Below are 23,050 nucleotides of genomic sequence, written 5' to 3' on the forward strand. Positions count from 1 at the left end.
AAATAAAATACTAGAAATGCCACTTTGTCCCCATTTTACTTTTTGTAAATACAAGACCCATTAAGACGTTGTTCAAAATAAAAAATCTTAATCGCATCATCAAAACAAGTGTTCCATTCCCTAGAAGCTTGCTTTAATCCATAAATGAATCTCTTAGGCTTGCACAATATATGTTTTCCCCTTTTTCAATGAAATCATCTGGTTGTCGCATAAAAATGTTGTCATCAAGACTTTCATTAAGAAAAGTTGTCATGACATTCTTTATCAAATCTCATAATCAGAATGAGTAGCAATGGATAAGAGAATTCTAATAGACTTAGGCAATGTTACTGGCAAAAAAGTTTTCTAATAATTGATCTTTTTTTTCAAGTAAATTATTTTGCAACAAGCCTAGCTTTTTAAGTTTGTACTTTTCCATCTACTCCTCTTTTTTTATTATAAATCCACTTCCGTCCAATGGGTTTGAATCTATCTATAGGTGGTTCTACAAGATTTCGAACTTTATTGGAGTACATGGACTCCATTTTTTATTTCATAGTAATAGTCCATTTGTCTATATCTTTATCATATAACTCTTCATTGTAATTCATTGGCTTCATATTTAAATCTTCAGGGATTCTGTCAAAAGACACTCCCAATAATACATATCAAGATGATTTTCTTATCTATCTCCCACTATAGGGAGTCACTACAGTTGTAAGGATTAGTATAGAGGCAACTAGACTATTATGATCTTGTTATTGAACTACATCATTTGATGGATTTTAAGTCTCTATGTTATCCTCATCACCTTGCGATGTTTGGACATCAATGAATTCTTCCTCTAGTGCACCCTTATATTTTTATGTAATGTATTTTGAGGAACTTGTACTTGTGGAATTGTATGTTAATTAACATCTCTCCTACTACTAAAATCCAATGGTATGTTAACTCTGACATATAGAGTTTGGATTTGATTTTTATTATCGTCAATAGGCTAATTCTTTACCTTTTTGTTAATTTCCATAAAATTAGTTTACTTTTGAAAATGTGTTTTGTTCTAAAATTCTTTTCTACAAATCTAGCGTTGCATTTTTGATCTAGGTTTCAACTTTTCTGCCTTCCCTTTCAGCACATATGTTGGACGTCCCTAAATTCGGACATGTTACAAACTAGGTTTATGCCCATAGTCCATTGTTTTATGGGTGTCACAGATGTTTATGCCCATAGTCCATTGTTTTATGGGTGTCACGGGTACTGACTTGGAAGGAACTAAGTTCAGAATATAGTTTGCAGTTTCTAGTGCATAACCTAAAATGAAAAAGACAGATCAAAGTAACTCATCATAAATCTAACCATTTCTAAAAGAGTCATGTTTCTTTTTTCTACTACACCATTTTGTTGAAGAGTTCTAGGTGCAGACATTTGAGACATAATTTCCTGTTCTGATAATTAACTGATGAACTCATTGGATATGTACTCGCCACCATGATCAGAATTTTTCAAAGCATTTGGACTTACGGTTAATCATATTCATGTTTTGAGTAATCATTAATGAAAGTTACGAAATACTCATAACCACCTCTCGTTTGAATGTTTATTGGGTTACACAAAACAGAATGAATTAACTTTAAATTATTATTTCCTCTATTTCCTTTTAAGAAAAAAGATCTCTTAGTCATTTTTCTTCTAAATAGGATTCGCATGTTGGTAGTACCTCCACTTTAATGAACCTAAAGGCCCATCACGAACCAACCTCAAAATCCTATCTAGATTTATGTGACATAGATGAGTAAATAAGTCTCACTAAGCTCAGAGGAATATTTTCTTTTACTTGAAATATTAACATTATTCAGTTCAATAGTTTGTTGCAGTTCAGGAGAGACATTAATAATAAAAAGACCATCAATCAATGCATCAGCAGAGATAAAATATTTATTATAGCTAATAACATAACTGTTATCAAAAAAATTAATATCATAACCACATCTCAAAGCTCTAAAAACTGAAATCAAATTTCTTCTAACAACAGGTGCATATAATGCATCTTTCAAAATTAAAACTCCACAACTACCAAACAAAATACTAATATTTTCTAATGCTGAAGTTGGACCTATTGAACCATCAACTTGGAAAACACTAACTTCACCTTTATTCAACTTCCGAATTTTTTCAAAACTCCGACAAAGTAGTACAAATACAATTAGTGGCTCCTGAATCTACAAATCATGATGTGGCAGAAGCAGTTGCTAAATACATTTCAACAGCAAGTGAAAGTGAATCTATCTTGATTTTCTGCTTGGCTAGGAAAACTAGACAATGTGTCTTCCAATGGCCTTACTTTTTGCAATGAAAATACTTGTCATTAAGCTTTTTCACCCTTCCAGTTAAAGCTATAGCTTTCTTAGCATTTTAAGTCTTTTTCTTCTTTGTTCCACCATTCGATTTAGAAGTAGAATCTTTCTCAATAAAGTTATGACTCTCAAGTTTATTTTGACCCAAAATAATGTTAAGGGAGGTAAAAGGAGATATATAGAATCTGAGATTGAAAACATCATAATAGATCATCAAAACAGTCAAGTAAACATTGAATAATTAAACTTAAACACATCACATACATATGTATTCATGCATCTTGAATAGATGATCAATGGGACATGAGAATTACTCATGCAATATACATATATAAGGACTGGTTATTCACTCCATAAACTTTTTGAGGCCTAACTTAGATGGAGAGTCTATTGTTCGTTTAAGTTAAGTGAAAAAAAAAACTAGATTGATCCAGTCATATATTACTCAATCTATGAGAGTTAAGACAGATATCAAACTAGCAATAAAATACATAGTAACTTGTATCAAGCCTATCTGATATGAATGAAGGTCTAAGACTGTACATAAACTTAATACTCCATTACTGGTTAACCTTGGTAATCATGACGAAAAAACTTTTATTATCAAATAATTTTTTTTATTTTTAACTTTCTTATATATAAATTTAAAAAAAATAGAAAAATTTAGCCACATAACCTCAAGTCTCAATTAAAACATTATCTCACATATACGATATATAAATAATCTCTCGATGCTTTCAAATAAATGTATCACTTGAATGAACACTAATTTATTAATAATAAAACTTCTTAATACATATAGATGAGAATATAACACATATTGAAAAAAATATTGCAGTAAGCTGAGAAAATTGAAGGAAAAGTGTATTTTAATTCTTGAATGAAGGATTGGTGATATTGGCCAACTTAAAGGGTCAAACATCATTAGAAAACTTGATTAAGTTAATTGTGGACTTGAATAATATTTTAAAGACTTTCTAATCTTTTCAAAAATATAAATCAACCCAACCCACACCCCTTTTCAATCCAAATCAACCAGTCTCTTTCCTCTCACTTGATAACTTCTCTCAACTCTCTCCCAATCAATAGTTCTACAAATTTCTCCTTTCAATTCTTGACGAATTCAATATTCAACGATAAATAGTTGGGCTTCGAGTTCCTTTTTGACTTCAACCTTCAATCAACGTGACAGCCTTGCTCTCCGACCGCAACAACTTTGAATTCTTCAACCTTCAATCGATGTGATAGCCTTGCTCTCCAACTACAACAGATTCAAATTATTCATCGTTCCTTTTCTTCTTTCACAGGTAAAAATTTATGGCCTTTTTAGTTTTGAAGAAAACGAGGAACTTGAGCCAACTTCTCTTATAATATTGGTTAATAATTTTGATATTTGTTTCTTTACTTTGAAATGCGGTCTCAATAATACCATAATTTTTGATATTTCTTCTCTTCTATTTTCAAAGTGAATTATGATTTTTTATTGTTTGTTACATTTTTTTGAAGTTTGATTTTTGTTTTTTGTGTTTATAAAAATAAAACAACGATTTGGGTTGATTTGTTCTATTCTTATTCTTGGTAAAAATATTGATATTGCTGTTTTTACAAAATCGTGCTACTATTTTTTATTTTATCCAATAGATTATTCATCTGGTGCAATATATTAACCAGCTGATGTAACAAATTTGTCAGATGATGCAATAGATCAACCATCTGATGCACCAGAGGAACCATCAAATTACAATTCTGATGTAACAGATTAATTATCTTATACAACAGATTTTGCATATGATGCAACAGTTAAACCATCTAATGTAACAAATTAACCATAAATTACAATAGATTTAGCATTGAATAAAAAATCCGATGCAACTAATTAACCATCTAATGTAATGGAAGAACCATCGAATTAATGACCTGATGCAATAGATGAACCTCCGGTTAGATAAAATCCTATCAACTCTTCCAACAGGATATGTCCAAGACATGATTTTTCCAATTGATCATTCATCTTCCGTGATAGATGACCCTATGTTGGAAGAAATCTAAACAATATTAACCATTGATAACTGTTCCAACAGATCAGTCATGTGTTGTAACAAATATGTGACCTGTTGCACAAACCATTCATCTTTCTCAATGGATGAGTGATATATTTTGTATTGTCACAATACATTACTCAGCCATTGCTGCAGGTTAGTTAACTGTTTTGACAGATCACTCATATGTTACAACAGATATGTGATCTGCTGCACAGACCATTTATTTTTCTCAACAAATGAGTGATATATTTTATATTATTACAACAGATTACTCATCCATTGTAATAGGTTATTTAACTGTTCCAACGGATCACTCATGTTGCAACAATGTGTGATCTATTACACAGCCCATTTATCTGTCTTAAAAGATGAGTGATACATTTTGTATTGTTGCAACGGATTGCTCACCTGCTGCAACAATTTTTTTATATACTGCAATAGATATACTACCTGGTGCAACAAATAAGTGATCTGTTGGAACTATTATTTTACTGTTTTACTTGTTAGATTTACTGTTAACCTTTTTTAATGATGCATTAATCAACTATAATATATGTTTTTGTGTTTTTGTTAATTTTATATAATATGGCTCCCAAAAGAGCAGAAACTGAATCAAGTCCAATTAAAGGAATAAGTGAAGCAGCTAGGCTACATCCATCACTCTATGAGCTTGCTTTACAAGCATTATCTCAATTAGGAGCAGAATATGATGAACAGGGGGAGGAGGAATATTTCAAAAGAGATAATCTAAATGCTACTAGTCCTTCCACCGAAGAGTTGGTCAAAACCTTCAGCATTGATCGTTATGCTGTGAGAATACAGTCCGATGGTGCCACAGATTTAACGGGTGATTTCATGGTTAAGTAAGCCATGGAAAAATCTTTTTATGCCTTCAAAAAAATACTTCGAGAACAAAAATTGGATGCTTATTTTAGGAATAGCTACTTTGGGAAATATCTTGATTTGTCGGAGGACAACAATGCTCTTTTTCAAATGAAAATGGTATATAAACTTCTCAAGCATAGGTTTATGTATGAAAATAAAGATAAAAGGGATGAGGTGTGGATAAATTACTGTGGAATGCCTGTTTGTTTTGGTTGGAAGGAGTTTACCATAGTTACTGGACTAAAATGTTATCCTCCTTCTCAAGTTATACCTATTCTAACCCCAAAAAAGCACCCCGCACACTCAAAAAAGGTAAAGGCAAGTCGTTTGATCGTGATGACCCGGTGTCCATTTTTAGTCCAATCTTCAAAAATAAAAATTTAATAGAAGTGTTGAAAGGTAAAGAACTTTCAAAGAAGCACAAGCAGTCATTGTGCTTGGTTTGGTTTGTACATAATATTCTTTGGTCGAGAGACATTAACAACAACATAAGTGTTGGTTTAATAAAGCTCTCCAAGGATCTTAAGGTGTTTAATGGCTATCCTTGGGGTTATTAAAGCTTCAAAATGACTGTCCAATAATTATTAACTTCGTTAGTGCCAAAGACAATCAAATTATAGGGCTTTCTGTAGACTTTCAAGGTAAATATTTCTTTCTTTTATTAGGATATCATTCATATTTTTTACTCAATAATGGTTTTGATTTATTGGCGTTATTATATAGGTGTGGGCGTTTGAAGTCATTCCTCATTTGAGACAACAAGTGAACTACCAGGAAGAAGTTTCCTATCCAAGAATCTTGAGATGGCTAACGACCAAAACTGATAAAAATGCAAAATTTTTTGATCTCTTCAACCCCCAAAGGATGCAGTAAGTATAATTATAATTAAGTTTTTATTTTAATTAATGATTTTTTTGAATGATCCAATCATCATTCTAATATATGTAATGATTTATGTTAGATTGTGCATCCGTCGCTAGTTTCGACCAATCAAGAGTTGAAGATGCCATTTTTTCTTACTTTACGGTCTGTACAAACATTATCGAATCCTAAGGTCATCAATAGAATAAAAATAGAATTATTTGGAGCAACAGCCATTACAAGAAAAACAATTTTGGAGGGACTTCTTGTTGTTGATAGTCTTAGTGGTGATAGAGCTGTTGGTGGTGGTAGTGGTGCTGCTGTTGGTGCTAATGAGGCTCCTATTAGAGTATTTAAAACAAACCATTATGAGTATGATCATACTAGTTATATAGATTTTTCCTCTCCCATTGAATGTTCTATATGCAAATGTCAAGACTGCAGGGCGAAACATGATGTAGTGATTAATGCTATTAATGTATTAACTACTTCTGTAAAGGAATTGACATTTAAGAGGGGTGTCATTCCGACAAAGAGAATTTTATTTTCATCCACTCCATTAGAGATTAAGGCTAAGAGGAGAAGAAAGCGATTTCAAAGTCATTATCAAGCATCCAAAAAAGGAAAATTGCAACTCCTCTATCCATGTGTTACACTGAGCAATGTACAATGTCCAAAGGAGAACAACACGAGCTGAAAAAGGTGAATATATATGTCTTCCAACTAACAAACAGACATATTTTTGTTTCAACAGATAACACATTTGGTGAAATTATCAAACAAATATATACATCTATTGCAATAGTTGACTAACTTATTGCACCAGATAAAGTACCTATTGTGACATATGTCTCGTCCATTTTAACAAATCAAACAGTTCTTCGTACCTCTTTTATTTGTACCAACAGATGACCTATCTGTTGCAACAAATGAGTCATATATTGCAACAGATGGTTCATCCGTTGAAAATTATCATATAGGTCTTTCTCATGTAGAAATTTGACGCTACAGTTGTAACAGAAATATAATTTGTTTGGGACAATTTAAAATAGGAGGAAGACCTATTTGACTTGCTAGAACAGATGAGTTATCCTTTTTCATTTTATTGTATCTCTGTGTTTAGCATTGACCAATTCTGGATTGCCAGGTGACTATAGAAGTTACTGCTAAACAACATTGACAATATGCTACTCTACTCTTTTAATGAAAATACAAAGAACAGAAAGCGCAGAAACCGTACATAAGTGACAATAAAGATCCATGATGAGCAAAGCAGAATTCCATAGCATTAGATGAAGAACAACTTGTCCATATTGAGTTGATCTTTATAGCTTGAGTCTATCAAAATAATAACCTCACCCCTCTTTCAAAATTCTTAGCATCAATACTTAAATTGTTGATGTATTTGTTGAGATCTGTACCCATTATAATTTTTTTATATTTTATTTATTCATTAATTTTATTTTAGATAATTTCTTAAGGCTTCGATTTATTTTATTCTATCTATGAATTTTATTTTTTCCTTAGATTTGAACTTATTAATTGAAATGGAATACTAGATTTAAATATTACAACTGATAATGTATCTGTTGCAACAGACGACACATCTGTTGGAAAATATCAAATAGATTTGACATATGTTGCAACAGGTAGGTAATTTGTTGGAATTTATTAAACAGGTCTTTCCACTGCTGCAACAGATAGACTTAGCTAGAACACCGATAGAATACAACAGATAGACTTAGACAGAACACCGATAGAATACAACAGATAACCAACCTATTGTAACAGATAAACTATATGTCACAATAGGTAGAATATCTGTTACAACGGATGGAGAATCTATTGCATTATAAAAATTCAACTTTCATTGGACAAAAAAATTACCACTACATGTAAAAAAGTGAAAGTGAATTAAAATAAAAAAGGCGGAATCCATCGACAGTGTTCAGTTTAAACACCTAAAATAAAATAGCCATCAAGTAGAAAGTGTTAATTTTAAACACGTAAAATAAAATAGGTACAAATGTGTCAGGTTGGCACTTTTTGCTGACTTGGCATCTGATTTGACCCCCAACGATCTTTTTTTCCTAATGTCTTATATATTCATCTTCTTCCTAAAATTTAAACTTAAATTTTCAGATCTTTTTCTTCATCGTCATCTTTTTTTATCTATCCAAATTCTTCAAATTATTTGCATTTGGTCTTTCTTTTCTTCATTTTTTTTCCAACTGAGCTTGACAATGTCGAGCGCATCTTTCACTATTTTTTATGATAATAATTTTGATATTGTAAGTGCGGTCATGAAGCTCTATTGAAGACTTTTTGAACTCAACAAAATTCAGGTCAACTAGTTGATTAATTACTGACCTGTAACTGTTTTATAATTGTGTTCTTGTTTTTATAGAAATTGGGTAGATGCGATTACTTTGACTGATATGAAGAATGACACCCTTCACAAGCAAATCGTGTAATCTGTGGTTTATTGAAGAAAGTCAAGGCTTCTGAAGAAAAATAAAATTGAGCAAGAAGATACTACATTGTTTTCATTTTTGCTACTGGTTTGGTGGTGTTGAGCACATAGATTTTCAAGCCTAATTGCTGAAATTTTCATGGTGATGTATTGTTACTTGTTTGGTGTTGTCGATCACATGGATATTCAAGCATAATTGTTGAAAAATATCAAACAATTTAGACATATGTTTTAAAATTTAGGTAATCTATTAGAAATTATAAAACAGGTCTTCCCACTATTGCAACAGATTAGACTTAGATTAGATCAAAATAGCCTCAGCATAATGCAATAGATGACCAACCTATTGCAACAGATAAAATATCTTCCAGAACAGATAGAATATATTTTACAATAGATTGACAATCTATTGCATTATGAAAAACTCAACTTTCATTCATCAGAAAAAAAAATTATTGCCACTACATGTACATGTAATTTAAAATAAAGTGAAGTGTTACTTGAAATAAAAAATTATTATTTCACAGGCTCTTCTATATACACAGGCTCCAAGCGTCCAGTTAGTACCCCATAATCCCAGACCTCTTGCAGGTTTACCACAGTGTTGTCGCATAAAAAGGTTATTGGCTCAGCTATTTCTGTGCCAGTCAGCAAATATTCTATGTGTGCAAGAGCGTGCGAGCCACTCATGTAACCAATATCATTTTTTAGAAAGGTCATGCCCTTATTTCGACCTTCAAAATCTCATGATTTGTTTATCAACACTTTCTTTGGCAAATTATTCATCAATTTACTCTCTCTCGATAAGATGGGCAACAGCTCCATCAGTTGCTGTATGAGGAGAAAAAGATCGACATCGTCGACGGCAGGTTCATTGTAGTCATAAAATTTGATCTTTTCCTCCTCGAGTAGTATCTCAATAGCTCGATAATGCATACTGTTCACGCTAATGACTATAAGAATTCTCTTTACCTCGGTCCAACTCTTGTCGTGTGGATTTGGTCTCTCCCTTCTTACATATTTTATTATTTTTCTTCCTCCAAGTCCAACATAGAAACTAAGAAATCAAGTCTCTCACCACAGGATGACGCTTTAGAATTGAGTTGCTCATATTTATCCTTGAGCTTGTTGCAGAAGTCGTGGTCCATTAACCTATCAGTAGGGTCATAAGCTTCCAGAGAATTGTTTTTTCCTCATGAGGAAGAGAATTTTGTCAACATACTGAGATATTAGAAGATAATTTTTAAATAGGTTAGTAATTGTAAACATGGACCATTTGTTGCATAGGGTTCTCTGAATCAATAATCCAACGCAACTTATGCAACAGATGGTTAGTAAGTTGCAACAAAACCACTACCAGTTGCACTAGAATACCCAGCTGTTGCAACTGTTGCATTGCTTCTTCTTCATGGGTTAGATTAGATTAGAACGCTAGGTTAGAAAAAGTAAACTTGCCTTGTACTAGTACCACATACGCATATCTTCCATGGGTTGGAAGTCTGGGGGGAAAAAGGGAGGCCTGGGGTAATCTGGTTTGCCTGGCTTGGCATTCTTGGCCTGTCGCAGATTTCTTTTTTCTCTGGCACCAAGTTCCGCGTATATGTCCACCTTATTGAATGGCCCCTAAACTTCAACATCTTTTGAGAGAGAGGAGTTCTAATTATTTTTTATCTCTGACAGGAGAGTACGTCAGTTATTGCTCTTTTCTTCCTCCTAACCAACACTGTAGGAGTGTATGGCTCCCACACCTTCTTGGATGGTATGATACCCCTCTTGGATTTGAATTCCTTGATAGCTTTAGAGATAGCCTATACTTTTTCAAAGAGTTTATCCTGGTTGTCCTTGAACTCTTCGCATTCGCAACAAGAATATAAGGGTGAAGAGGGGTGAAAAGGACCTGTGTAAAGGTGAAAAGAGGTGTTTTCAAATATATTTATTTTTTCTTGAGAATTAACATGCTCATCATCACGAGTTGTAGCAGCATCAACATGCCTTCCATCAACAATGAAAACTTCACCAGAAGAAGCACCCGAATCTGCCTTAGTAGATTGGTCAAGAAGAGCCTCAACATTAGGCTGACCTTGCCTAACTGTTCTTCTTATGGTTGTTGCTCCATCTAATTCCTTCCTTGTTAACTCCAACGTTGGGTTTGCTATATTATCAATATGACCTAGAGTAATATAAGAAGTCATCAATGAATCCTCTTCAAAAGGCACGATCCATAGATGCATAACCTACCAAAAAAAAAGACAAATACATTTAAATCATATAATATAATAATTTTCACAGTTGGATTCACATTTTAACAATCAACTTCTGCAACAGATTAACAATATGTTGCATTAAATTATCCATCTATTGCATACTTTGTAGTAGATGTTTAAAATCCGTTTGAGTCGGGTTTAGAGAACCAGAGCAACACATGGATAATTTGATGCAAAATATTAATCATCTATCTCAACAGATTACCAATCTATTGCACCAGTTGCACATGATGGGTAATCTGTTGGGTTATATATTATACAACAAATGAACTGTATGTGTATGAATAATATGTTACATCAGATTACATAATTGTTGCATAATTTGCAGTAGATGGTTAATCTGTTAGGAGTCGGGTTCAAAGAACCAAAGCAACAGATGGGTAATCTGATGCAAGATATCAATCATCTGTTGCAATAAATTATCCATATATTGCACCGATTGGAATAGGACATGTAATTTGTCACAATAGATGTCCTATCTGATGCATCAGATAAACATATGTTGCACCAGATATAATATCTATTCAATATTTTTTATTGAGTAAAATTATTTTACTTAAAGAAGACGTATTGCATCATCCGGGGGGTTAAAGAGATCAGCCTCCTTAATTTTGGTGTTGCTCTTTGCAGCCAACAACCTAAACATCCTTGGATGAGAAACCTCATCCGGATAATCCATTACCTACTTTCGAAGGGGAGAAATGGCTTCAAATGTCCAAGCCTAAAAAATGTAAACAGGAAGCAAGCAAAAAAAATCATAATAGCTATATTCAATATAACTTAATAGATGAGTTAAAATAGTGATTAATTTTACCATGAAATCCCAAGGAAAGTCGTATAATGTCGTCGTCCCAGGGGATAGCTTTGTCAGTAAATATTGGATAGCCAAGTAAAAGTTGTCATATTCCCAGGGATAATTGTTGAATTTATCAAAATCTTCAGCACGCGCCAACAAATCATATTCTATGACCTTGTTGATGTCTCTTGCCAATATAAGCTAATGAAAAAACCAAACTAAGCACAATTGTTTGTTCTACTACTTTGGTATGATTTTATCCATGAGATCTATCAACAAATCCGATGCTTTGTAGCCACGTCGAGCAATGTCAAACAACCCATCTATTTTTTTCTTGCATTTTCTTTCCTTGGATCTTTTGCAGGATGTTCCCTTGGCGATAGGTGGTTCTTCTGGACATTGGCATCTCAAGCCCGTCGCTATGGCAAACTCTTGCAAGCCATAACAAACCGGCATACCACTGTAGTTGATCCATATTTCATCCATTTTTTTGTCGCCCCCTCCTTCAGATCTTCATCCTCCCCCATGTACTTGATCCTGCACTTGAGAAGACCATATACCATCCTCATATGGAAACGGGCAGCGGACTCAGGAAGCTCAAGAAAGCGTCCAAAGTAGCTCTTCTTAAAAACTCCGTCTATATTTTCGTCCTTTATAATTTTTCTAAAATAAATAAATTTATTCCCCATCTGACATTTAAGTATAATTTCACCAAGTAGTTCTTCTTCTGATTTTTTTTCATTATTGGCATCGCAACTTGAAACTTGTCAATACTAAACGTTTTGATAGTATCATGCTGGGATGTCGATATTAATTCACGCCCCATTGGTGATCCATTATCATTATGTTGATGGTCATCCTCTTTCTCTTTCCCTTTCTCACTCTCTAATTCATCCTCTCTCACTTTTATTTTCTTCATCACAATCTATAGACCCTTGTCCACCTCTTTCAATATTTCCATATCTCTTCTCAGCTTCACTTTGTTTCCCTGACTGAGATTGTTCAAGAAACTCCTCCAATCCCTATGTACTATAGCCTTTTTTTAGGGTAGTTAGACGTTGATCCACTTTAACTTTCTTTTCTTTTGGGAGACATGTTTTACCTACAAATAGTAAAAAAAAATTACATTACAATTTATGTATGCATAAATTTTAAAAAATACATTACAAACACCACCAATAATGACACACCAACAGTCACCACCACCACAAACACCACCAACCAATGCCACAAACACCACGAATACCAACAACATTGAGAGTCACCATAAACACCACCAACCAATGCCACCAAAAACACCACCAACCAATGTAACCAAAAGCCACCACAAGTACCACCACGACCACCACCACCACCACCACCATAGGCAGAGAATTTTGTCAAAGAATTTTGTCAATATGCTGTGATATAAGAAGACAATTTTTAAATAGGTTAGTAATTGTAAAGATGGTCCATCTATTGCATAGAGTTATCTAAATCAATAATCCAACGCAACTTATACAACAGATGGATAGTAAGTTGCAACAAAACCACTACCAGTTGCACCAGAATACCCAGTTGTTGCAACAGATTTCACATTTATTTCATAGCTTCTTCTTCATGGGGTAGATTAGATTAGAAGGCTAGGTTATGAAAAGTAAACTTGCCTTGTCCTTGTACCTCATACACATATATTCCATCATCTAGAAGTCTTGAGGGGGAAAGGGAGGCCTGGGGTAATCTAGTATACCTGGCTTAGCATTCTTGGCCTATCGCAGATCCCTCTTCTCTTTGGTATCAAGATCCGCGTATATATCCACCTTCTTGAATGGCCCCTTAACTTCAACAACTTTTTGAGAGGGAGGAGTTGTAGTTATTTTTTATTTTCAATAGAAGAGTACGTCGGTTATTGCTCTTTTCTTCCTCCTTACCAATACTGTAGGAGTGTATGGCTCCCTCACCTTCTTGGATGGTATGACACCCCTCTTGGATTTGAATTTCTTGATAGATTTAGAGATAGCCTCTACTTTCTTAAAGAGTTTATCCTGGCTGTCCTTGTGCTCTTTACATTCACAATGAGAATACGAGGGTGAAGAAGGGTGAGAAGGACTTGTGTAAGGGTGAAAATGGGTGTTTTCAAATGTATTTATTTTTTATTGAGCATTAATATACTCATCATCACTAGTGGTAGCAGCATGAACATGCCTGGTACCAACACCAACAACTCCACCAGAAAAAGCACTCGGATCTGCCTTAGTAGATTGGTCATGAAGAGCCTCAACATTTGCCTGACCTTGCCTAAATGCTCTTCTTATGGTTGTTTCTCCATTCAATTCCTTCCTTATTAACTCCACTGCTATAGTATCAACATGACCTTGAGTAATATAAGAAGTCATCAACGACTCCTCCTCAATAGGCACGATCCATGAATGCACAACCTAGAAAAAAAAGACAAATATATTTAAATTATATAATATAATAATTTTCAAAGTTGGGTTAACATTTTAACAGTCAACTTCTGCAATAGATTAATAATATGTTCCATTATATTACCCATTGTTGCATAGTTTGTAGTAGATGGTTAAAATCCATTTGAGTTGGGTTCAGAGAACCAAAGCAACACATGGATAATCTGATGTAAAATATCAATCATCTATCGCAACATATTACCAATCTATTTCACCATTTTCACAAGATGGGTAATCTGTTGGGTTATATATTATGCAACAGATGATCTTTATGTGTATTAACAATATGTTATATCAGATTACACATCTATTGCATAATTTGTATTAGATGGTTAATTTGTTAGGAGTTGGGTTCAGAGAGCCAAAGGGGAGAAACCTCATCCGGGCCTTGGATGAGAAACCTCATCCGGGTAATCCATTACCTGCTTTCGAATGAGAGAAATGGCTTCAAATGCCCAATCCTAAAAAATGTAAACAGGAAGCAAGCAAAAAAAAATTCATAATAACTATATTCAATAAAACTTAATGGATGAGTTAAAATAGTTATTAATTTTACTATGAAAGCCCAAGGAAATTCGTATAATATGGTCGTCCCTGGGGATAGCTTTGTCAGTAAATATTGGACAGTCAACTAGAAGTTGTCATATTCCTAGGGATAATTGTTGAATTTATGAAAATCCTCAGCACGCGCCAACAAATCATCTTCTATGACCTTGTTGACATCTCTTGCCAATATAACCAATGGGCAAACCAAACTATGCACAATTGCTCATTGTACTTCTTTGGTATGATTTTATCCATGAGATCTGTCAACAAATCCAATGCTTTGTAGCCACATCGAGCAATGTCAAACATCTATCTATTTTTTCCTTGCATTTTTTTCCTTGGATCTTTTGGGGGGTGTTCTCTTGGTGATAGGTGGTTCTTCTGGATGATGGCATCTCAAGCCCGTTACTATGGTAAACTCTTGAAAGCCAAAACAAATTGGCATGCCACAGTAGTTGATCCAGATTTCATCCATCTTTTTGTTGCCCCCTCCTTCAGATCTTCATCACCCCCCACGTACTTGATCCTGCACTTGAGAAGACCACATACCATCCACATATGAAAACGGGCAGGGGACTCATGAAGCTCAAGAAAGCATCCAAAGTAGCTCTTCATAAAAAGTCTGTCTATGTTTTCATCCTTCATAATTTTCCTAAAATAAATAAATTTACTCCCCATTTGACATTTAAGTACAATTTCACCAGTTAGTGCTTCTTCTGCTTTTTTGTCATTTATCGGCATCGCAACTTGAAACTTGTAAATACTAAAAGTTTTGACAGTATCATGTTGGGAGGTCGATATTAATTCACGCCCCATTAGTGATCCATTATCATCATGTTGATGATCATCCTCTTTCTTTTTCTTTCTCTTTCTCACTCTCTAATTCCTTCTCTGTCACTTTCATTTTCTTCATCACCATCTACAGGTATTTGTCCAGCTCCCTCAATATTATTTTCATATCTCTCCTCAGCTTCATTTTGTTTCCCTGAATGAGATTATTTAGGAAGTGCCTCCAAATCCCTCTGTAATGTAGCCTTTTTTTTGGGGGGAGGAGGGTAGACGTTGATCCACTTTTACTTTCTTTTCTTTTGGGAGACATGTTTTACCTACAAATAGTAGAAAAACAAAAATTACATTACAATTGATGTATGCATAAATTTTAAAAGTACATTACAAACACCACCAATAACGACACACCAAAAGCCATCACAACCACAAACACCACCAACCAATGCCACAAACACCATGAATACTGAAACCACTAACAGCCACCACAAACACCATCAACCAATGCCACAAACACCATGAATACTAACACCACCGACAGCCACCATAAACACTACCAACCAATGCCACCAAAAACACCATCAACCAATGCCATCAACAGCCACCACCAGTTCCACGATGACGACAATGACCACCACTACCACAAATACCATAAACACTATAAAAAAAATACCACAACAGTCAACGGAACACTGCAATAGAAACTAGGTTTTTCTTGAATTCTTCCTTTGATTTTACCATCAAAACTCAAAATTGTAAACTCATTCTTGAAGATAATACAACTAAAAGTTTTATTTTTCATTATTCACAAAGCCTTTATTTTTTAGAAAAAAATAATAAATATAGAACTCTTCTCGAACTCTGTTACCTAGAAAGACAGAGAAAATGACTGATATAAGCAAGAATAAAGTCAAAAATAATACCTATGTGGTAAAAAATAAGAATAAAATTGATCTGTTATGAAGGGTAGAGAAATTTGTTGAGTAGTTGTAGTTGTTATCTGTACTGTATAACCGAGTGAGAAAGAGAAGGGCGAGAACTCGAGATTTGAAATCATGAAACATTTTTCTCGCAAATAGGTGATTTGTATGGATTAATTTGTATTTTGGAAAAGAATGACAAGTTTTGAAAATGTTAATTTGGTCTGAATTGATCTTAATTATTTTTTATAATTAAAAAAGATATGCGTAATTTTTAACCCTCTTATCACGCAATTGCCAAAAGACTCAATTAAAGTTGTAGTTGACCCTGAGACATAACTCACCTACCCCTGGTCCTATATTAATAAATTTAGGAATATGAACTCAATTGAAATTATATAAAAACAAATGTTCAACCTATTGCATCAGATACTCATCCGTTGTAAATTATCCAACAGATTAAGTAATATGTTACGGTAGATTACCCATCTATTGTAAATTCTCAAGTAGGGTCTGTCATCTGTTGTAGTTAACCCTATGAGAAATCACCCCTGGACGTAGATTTAGTAATTAAGGTATTAGTATAACATATGAGGTAGTAAGAATCGGTTTAGCTCAGAGTGATCGATCGATAACTCTGGTTAGGAGGAACGCAATACCGTCTCATCATTTACTTGACAAAAGACTCAATTAAAGTTGTAGTTAATCCTATGAGAACTCACCCCTAGTTCTAAATTAATCAATTAAGGTATTAGTCTAACATATGAGGTATTAAGAATTGGTTGAGCTCAGAATGATCGATCGATGACTCTGGTCTGGAGGAATGCAATGCCGTCTCATTATTCAATTTTCAAAAGAATTAATTAAAGTTGTAGTTGACCTTATGAGAAATCACCCCTGATCCTAGATTAATCAATTAAGGTATTAGTCTAATATATAAGGTAGTAAGAATCGATTCAGCTCAGAGTGATCGATCGATGATTTTTGTCGCCAGGAACGCAATACTGTCTCATCATTCAAATACCAAAAAACTCAATTGATGTTGTAGTTGACCCTATGAGAACTCACGCCTGGTCCTAGATTAATCAATTAAGGTATTAGTCTAACATATGAGGTAGTAATAATCAGTTCAACTCAGAGTGATCGATCGACGACTCTGGTCAGAAGGAATGTAAAAACATCTCATCATTCAATTTCCATAAGACTTAATTAAAGTTGTAGTTAACCCTATGAGAACTTACCCCTGGTCCTAGATTAATCAATTAAGGTATTATTCTAACATATTAGGTAGTAAGAATCGGTTTTTCTCAGAGTGATCGATCGATGACTCTGGTTAGAAGGAACGCAATACCATCTTACCATTCAATTGCCAAAAGACTTAATTAAAGTTTTAGTTGACCCTATGGGAAGTCACCCCTAGTCTTAGATTAATTAATTAAGGTATTAGTCTAATATATGAGGTAGTAAGAATCGGTTCAGCTCAGAGTGATTGATCGACGACTTTGTTCTGGTGGAATGCAATACCATCTCATTATTTAATTGCCAAAAGACCCAATTGAATAGTTGACCCTATAAGAACTCACCGTTGGTCCTATATTAATCAATTAAGGCATTATTCTAACATATAAGGTAGTATAAATTGGTTCAGCTTAGACTGATCGATCGACGAATCTAGTCGGGAGAAACGTAATACCATCTCATTATTCAATTGCCAGAAGACTAAATTAAAGTTGTAGTTGACCCTATGAGAACTCACCCCTGGTCCTACATTAATTAATTAAGGTATTAGCCTAATATGTGAAATCAATTGAAATTAAATAATAATAGATGTTCAACCTGTTTCAATAGATGTCTTTTCTGTTAGATTTATTCAAATAGATTAAGTTATTTGTTGCAACATATTACGCATCTGTTACGACAGATGACCCAGCTTTGGAAATTTCAAAAAAAATTATTATCTGTTTCACTTAGATGTTTTAAGACCCTTTTTTTCTAAAGTATTTTAGGTATTTCCTGTCCGAGATAAAAAAAAAATTAAAATACTAAGGCAGTAAAAAATATTACTTGGATAACTCAAAAATCTCTTGAGTGAGTAGTCTTATGTGGTCTTTTCAATGTCATCGTCTCTTCGTGCCCTTCTAAAGTCAAAATTTATTAATGAATATTTAAAACCCATATCTAGAAGAATACTGTCTCCTTCATCCATAACATAAGCAAGACTTAAGACTCAACTCAACTCATCTATCACTCCTTCTTCTTTATTCCCAATTCTTTTTCTTTCCTTTTTGCCTCTTTTTTCTCTCTTCTTTTGGCTGAGGATCATTTCGGATCTCAATCGATCAATATCTTTTCTTGACTGAGCTGGATGTTCTGATCCCTTTAATTTTTTCACATTGCAGGTATGGTTCACTATTTCTTTTTTCATCTCATCTTCTTCTTTGTATGTCATTTAAATGAGATATTTACATCTGTTGCTATTGATGATTTACCCATTACCATTTTCCTATTTATTGAGAAAATTGAAAGAAAGGTGACTTTTATGTCTTGAATAAATGAATTGTTGTTTTTATATCTATAGCAAAATGCCTTATCGGTTGAACAGATGGGTAATCTGTTGTATCAAATTGGTCATTTATTGATTCACACGATTTTGTGTCACCCTGTTGTACAGATGGAGTACCTATTTAAAGAAACCAAACTATTAGTAAGGCTGGTTTGATTTATTCCAAAACATGACCCATCTGTTGAAACATGTCATCAATCTATTCCAACAGATACCTCATCGATTGAGCAGATGGGTAATTTGTTGCATTAGATTGGTAATCTATTGATTCGCTCAATTTTGTGTTATCCTTTTGTAATGTTATTTTTATTTTTCTCTTATTTGAAATCAAATATATCTCTCTTGTTTGTAGATAAAAGGAAGTGAAACTGGATCAATTTGGCCTTACCAGTATTAAAGGCTAGAGTAAAGATGGGTTCGAAGGAATAAGCTGCTTACAGATGGAACCACTTTATATATGGGAGGTATGTATTAGTGATCAACCTAACGTGAAAATACAAATCCAGTACAATGATTTTGTGAATGTTTGTTCTTTACCTATTAGGCATTAATTTTTCAAATAAGATATGGTATTTTATAGTTAATATTGTTAGGTTCAAACTGGTAAGGCTGAGGGACCAAGTAGGTGGTATTGATACCCTGTTATAATTTAATGACCGTTTATGCTCATGTTTTTATGTCAAGTTTGGGGAAGGGTTTAAGTTTTTGGTGGCAGTGTAAATATCCAATAGTGATTGGACCAATTTTAATGGCTCAATGGACTTCTTGAAAGGCCTCCGAAGCTTCACACTATAGCAAACACCGATGGAACCAATAGAAATTTCCCTGGTCCAAATTTATATAGATGGCTTATTGGAGGAGACTATTATACAGTAGTAGGTGCTTGAGAGAATACCTATGCGGGAAGGGGGAGGTTAAGAAGGCTATATATCATCTCAGACCTCATTTAAGAGGAAACACAGGGTAGGAAGAAAAGTGTAGTGAAATTGGCTGATGAAATTGACATGAAAAATGAAAAAACTAGATGAGCTGCGAATGTGAAAGCGTATCTAAAAATAAAAATCCATCAGTCGTTGAAGTAAAGAAGAATAGTCAAGAGGACTGGATCTGGTCACTTTGCTAGAGACTGCAACTAGCGAGCATGGCCTTAATAAAGACCCACAAAATATAGGACCATAACTCTAAGGAAGAAGCTTCGTAAGCACGGAAGGTGGTAAGATTGTCGATCAGAATTAAAACCTGAACCAACTACTCCTGAATTAAAAATACGGGATCAAGCTAAGGTGGCAATTTCTCAAGTTAAACTTGCATCCCATGCCACCTGTTTATAGCTCTATTCAGGTCAAAGGCAGTGGAAACAACAAGGCATGGGATTTCTGCCTAACTTCAGACCTTTTTATTTACTGCCATCGACCTGATCATAGCCACAAACAGAAGGCATGGTATAAAATTTTAACTTGATAAATTTCCACCTTGTCTTGATCCCGTATTTTTAATTTAGGAGTAGTTGGTTCAGGTTTCAATTTTGACCGACAATTGTATCAATTTCCTGTGTTTGGGAAACTTCTTCCTTAGATTTCTGGTCCTGCACTTTGTGAGAGTATTCATTGAGGCCATGCTCGCTAGTTGCATTCTCTAGAAAATTGTCAATCTCCATTCCTGTTGACCATTCTTCTTTTTTTTCAACGACTGACGAATTTTTATATTTGGATACACCTCTATATTTGAGGCTCGTCCAGTTTTTCCATTTTTCATGACAATTTCATTTTTCAGATTTGTTAAAATTCCCTTGATTTCTCCCTTGTGTTTACTCTTAAAGAAGGTCTGAGATGATATATGGCCTTCTCTACCACCACCACCCCTCCTACACAAGTATTCTCCCAAGCACCTTCTGTTCTTTAAAAGTCTCCTCCAGTAATCCATTCTTATAAATTTGGAATAGGAGAATTTCTATTGGTTCCATCGTTGTTTGCTGCAGTGCGAGGCTTTGAAGGCCTTTCAAGAAGTCCATTGCACCTTTAATACTGGTTTAATCACTATTAGATATTTATATTGGCGCTAAAAACTTGAACCCTTCCCCAAATTTGACACAAAAACATGAGCATAGACTATCATTAAATTATAACAGGGTATTGACACCACCGTCTTGGAACCTTTCGGCCTTATCAGTTCTCACCTATCAAACTAAATAGTACAATGCAGGATCTTATTTGAAAGATCAGTGTCTAATCAGTAAAAAACTGCATTCACAAAATCATTGCACTTTATGTGTATCTATCGCGGTAGACTGATCAATAATACATAACTCCCATGCATGAAAGTGGATCCATTGCACACATCTTATTCTTCCTACCCCATCAAATACACTACAGTGTTGTTTATTCATCTGTACGTATGTGATGACTATTAAAAAAAGAGGCGTGAACAGTCGTAACTTTTTTATCTTAACACATTCAAAACAGTTGATAAATTGAAATCTCCATCTGTTGCAACTAATGAATCAACTAGCTGTTAGAAGAAATAAAAATATCTCCTCCAACATATGGTCCATTTGTCGCAACAGATAATCCATATATAGCAATAGATTATAAATCTGTTACGACAGATCAGACATTGTCTATTCATCTACACGCATGTGATGACTACTAAAAAGAGGTAAAGAGTCATGACTTTTTATCTAACACATTCAAAATAGATAATGAACCAAATTCTCCATCTGTTGCAACTGATGAATCAATTGTTAAAAAAAACAAAACAACTCCAATATATGATCCATTTGTTGCAACAGATAATCTATATGTTACAACAGATGATAAATCTATTGTGACAGACTACAACAACAACAACAACAAACCCAGTGTATTCCCACCTAGTGGGGTCTGGGGGGGTAAGATGTACGCAGTCCATACCTCTACCTCTGAAGAAGTAGAAAGGCTGTTTTCGATAGACCCCTGGCTCGAGGCACGAGATACCACACAAACACATAGTAAAGCACAGAAGCAGATTACTATTGTGACAGACTAGATAGGGTTTATTCATTTGCACGCATGTGATGACTATTAAAAATAGGTAAAGAGTCATGACTTTTTATCTAACACATTCAAAACAGCTAATGAACCGAATTCTCTATCTGTTGCCACTGATGAATTAGCTATTAAAAGAAATCAAAACATTTTCAACATATGATCCATTTATCGCAATAAATAATCTATATATTAAAACAGATGGTAAATCTATTATGACAAACTACATAGGTTTTATTCATCTGCACGCATGTGACGACTATTAAAAAAGAAGTAGTGGTGACTTTTTATCTAACACATTCAAAACAGCTGATGAATAGAATTCTCTATCTGTTGCAACTGATGAATCAGCTGCTAGAAGAAATCAAAACATCCCCAACATATGGTTCATCTATCGCAATATGTTGCAACAGATGGTAAATCTCTTGCGACGGATGGACGATCTATTGTAACAATTCAATAATAACAGTTGTTATCAAGTCTCAAAATCATTTTGAAAAGGTGAGAAGTATTAATGTAAATGAAAAAGTCGTGACTTTTCACAGAAAATAAAATGCCACCAGTTTGAATTTAATTAATACAATGGAGCTTAATAGATGTGTCTTTTATCCTTACACATCCAGATTCAATCCTCTATAAATAGGTCCTTCCTTAATCTTTATTCTGCTAAACTTTATTTATTTCTTGCATTTTTATTTTCGTGTGACAACTTCAACAACTTCTCTTCAAAGATCTTATTCCTTTATTGTTGAGGTAAGTTTTTTTTCGGTGTAAAACCAGTTTAGTTTGTAGTATTCGTTGTATTACATTTGGACTCTTTTCCTTACATTTGTCAATTCATGCATGCTCTAGATATGGTTGATCCTATTTGGGACATTGCTATTTTGCATGACACAGTGTGGGAACTTTAAAGGAAGGTTAATAACCTGCAGAGAGAGTTGGTCATCGTGAGAACGACTATGTTCAGAGAGATAAAAAGGCTGATGAGGGCCCTACTGCTACGAGTTGATTGGTCGGATGTCATTAATGATGATGATGATGATGATGATAATAATAATAATAATTAGAATGTGTTTTTTTCTTTTAGTGTATGTATTTTAATTTTTTTATA

This window comes from Capsicum annuum, chromosome 4, assembly GCF_002878395.1.
Source record: "Capsicum annuum cultivar UCD-10X-F1 chromosome 4, UCD10Xv1.1, whole genome shotgun sequence".
In the NCBI taxonomy this organism is placed as follows: domain Eukaryota; kingdom Viridiplantae; phylum Streptophyta; class Magnoliopsida; order Solanales; family Solanaceae; genus Capsicum; species Capsicum annuum.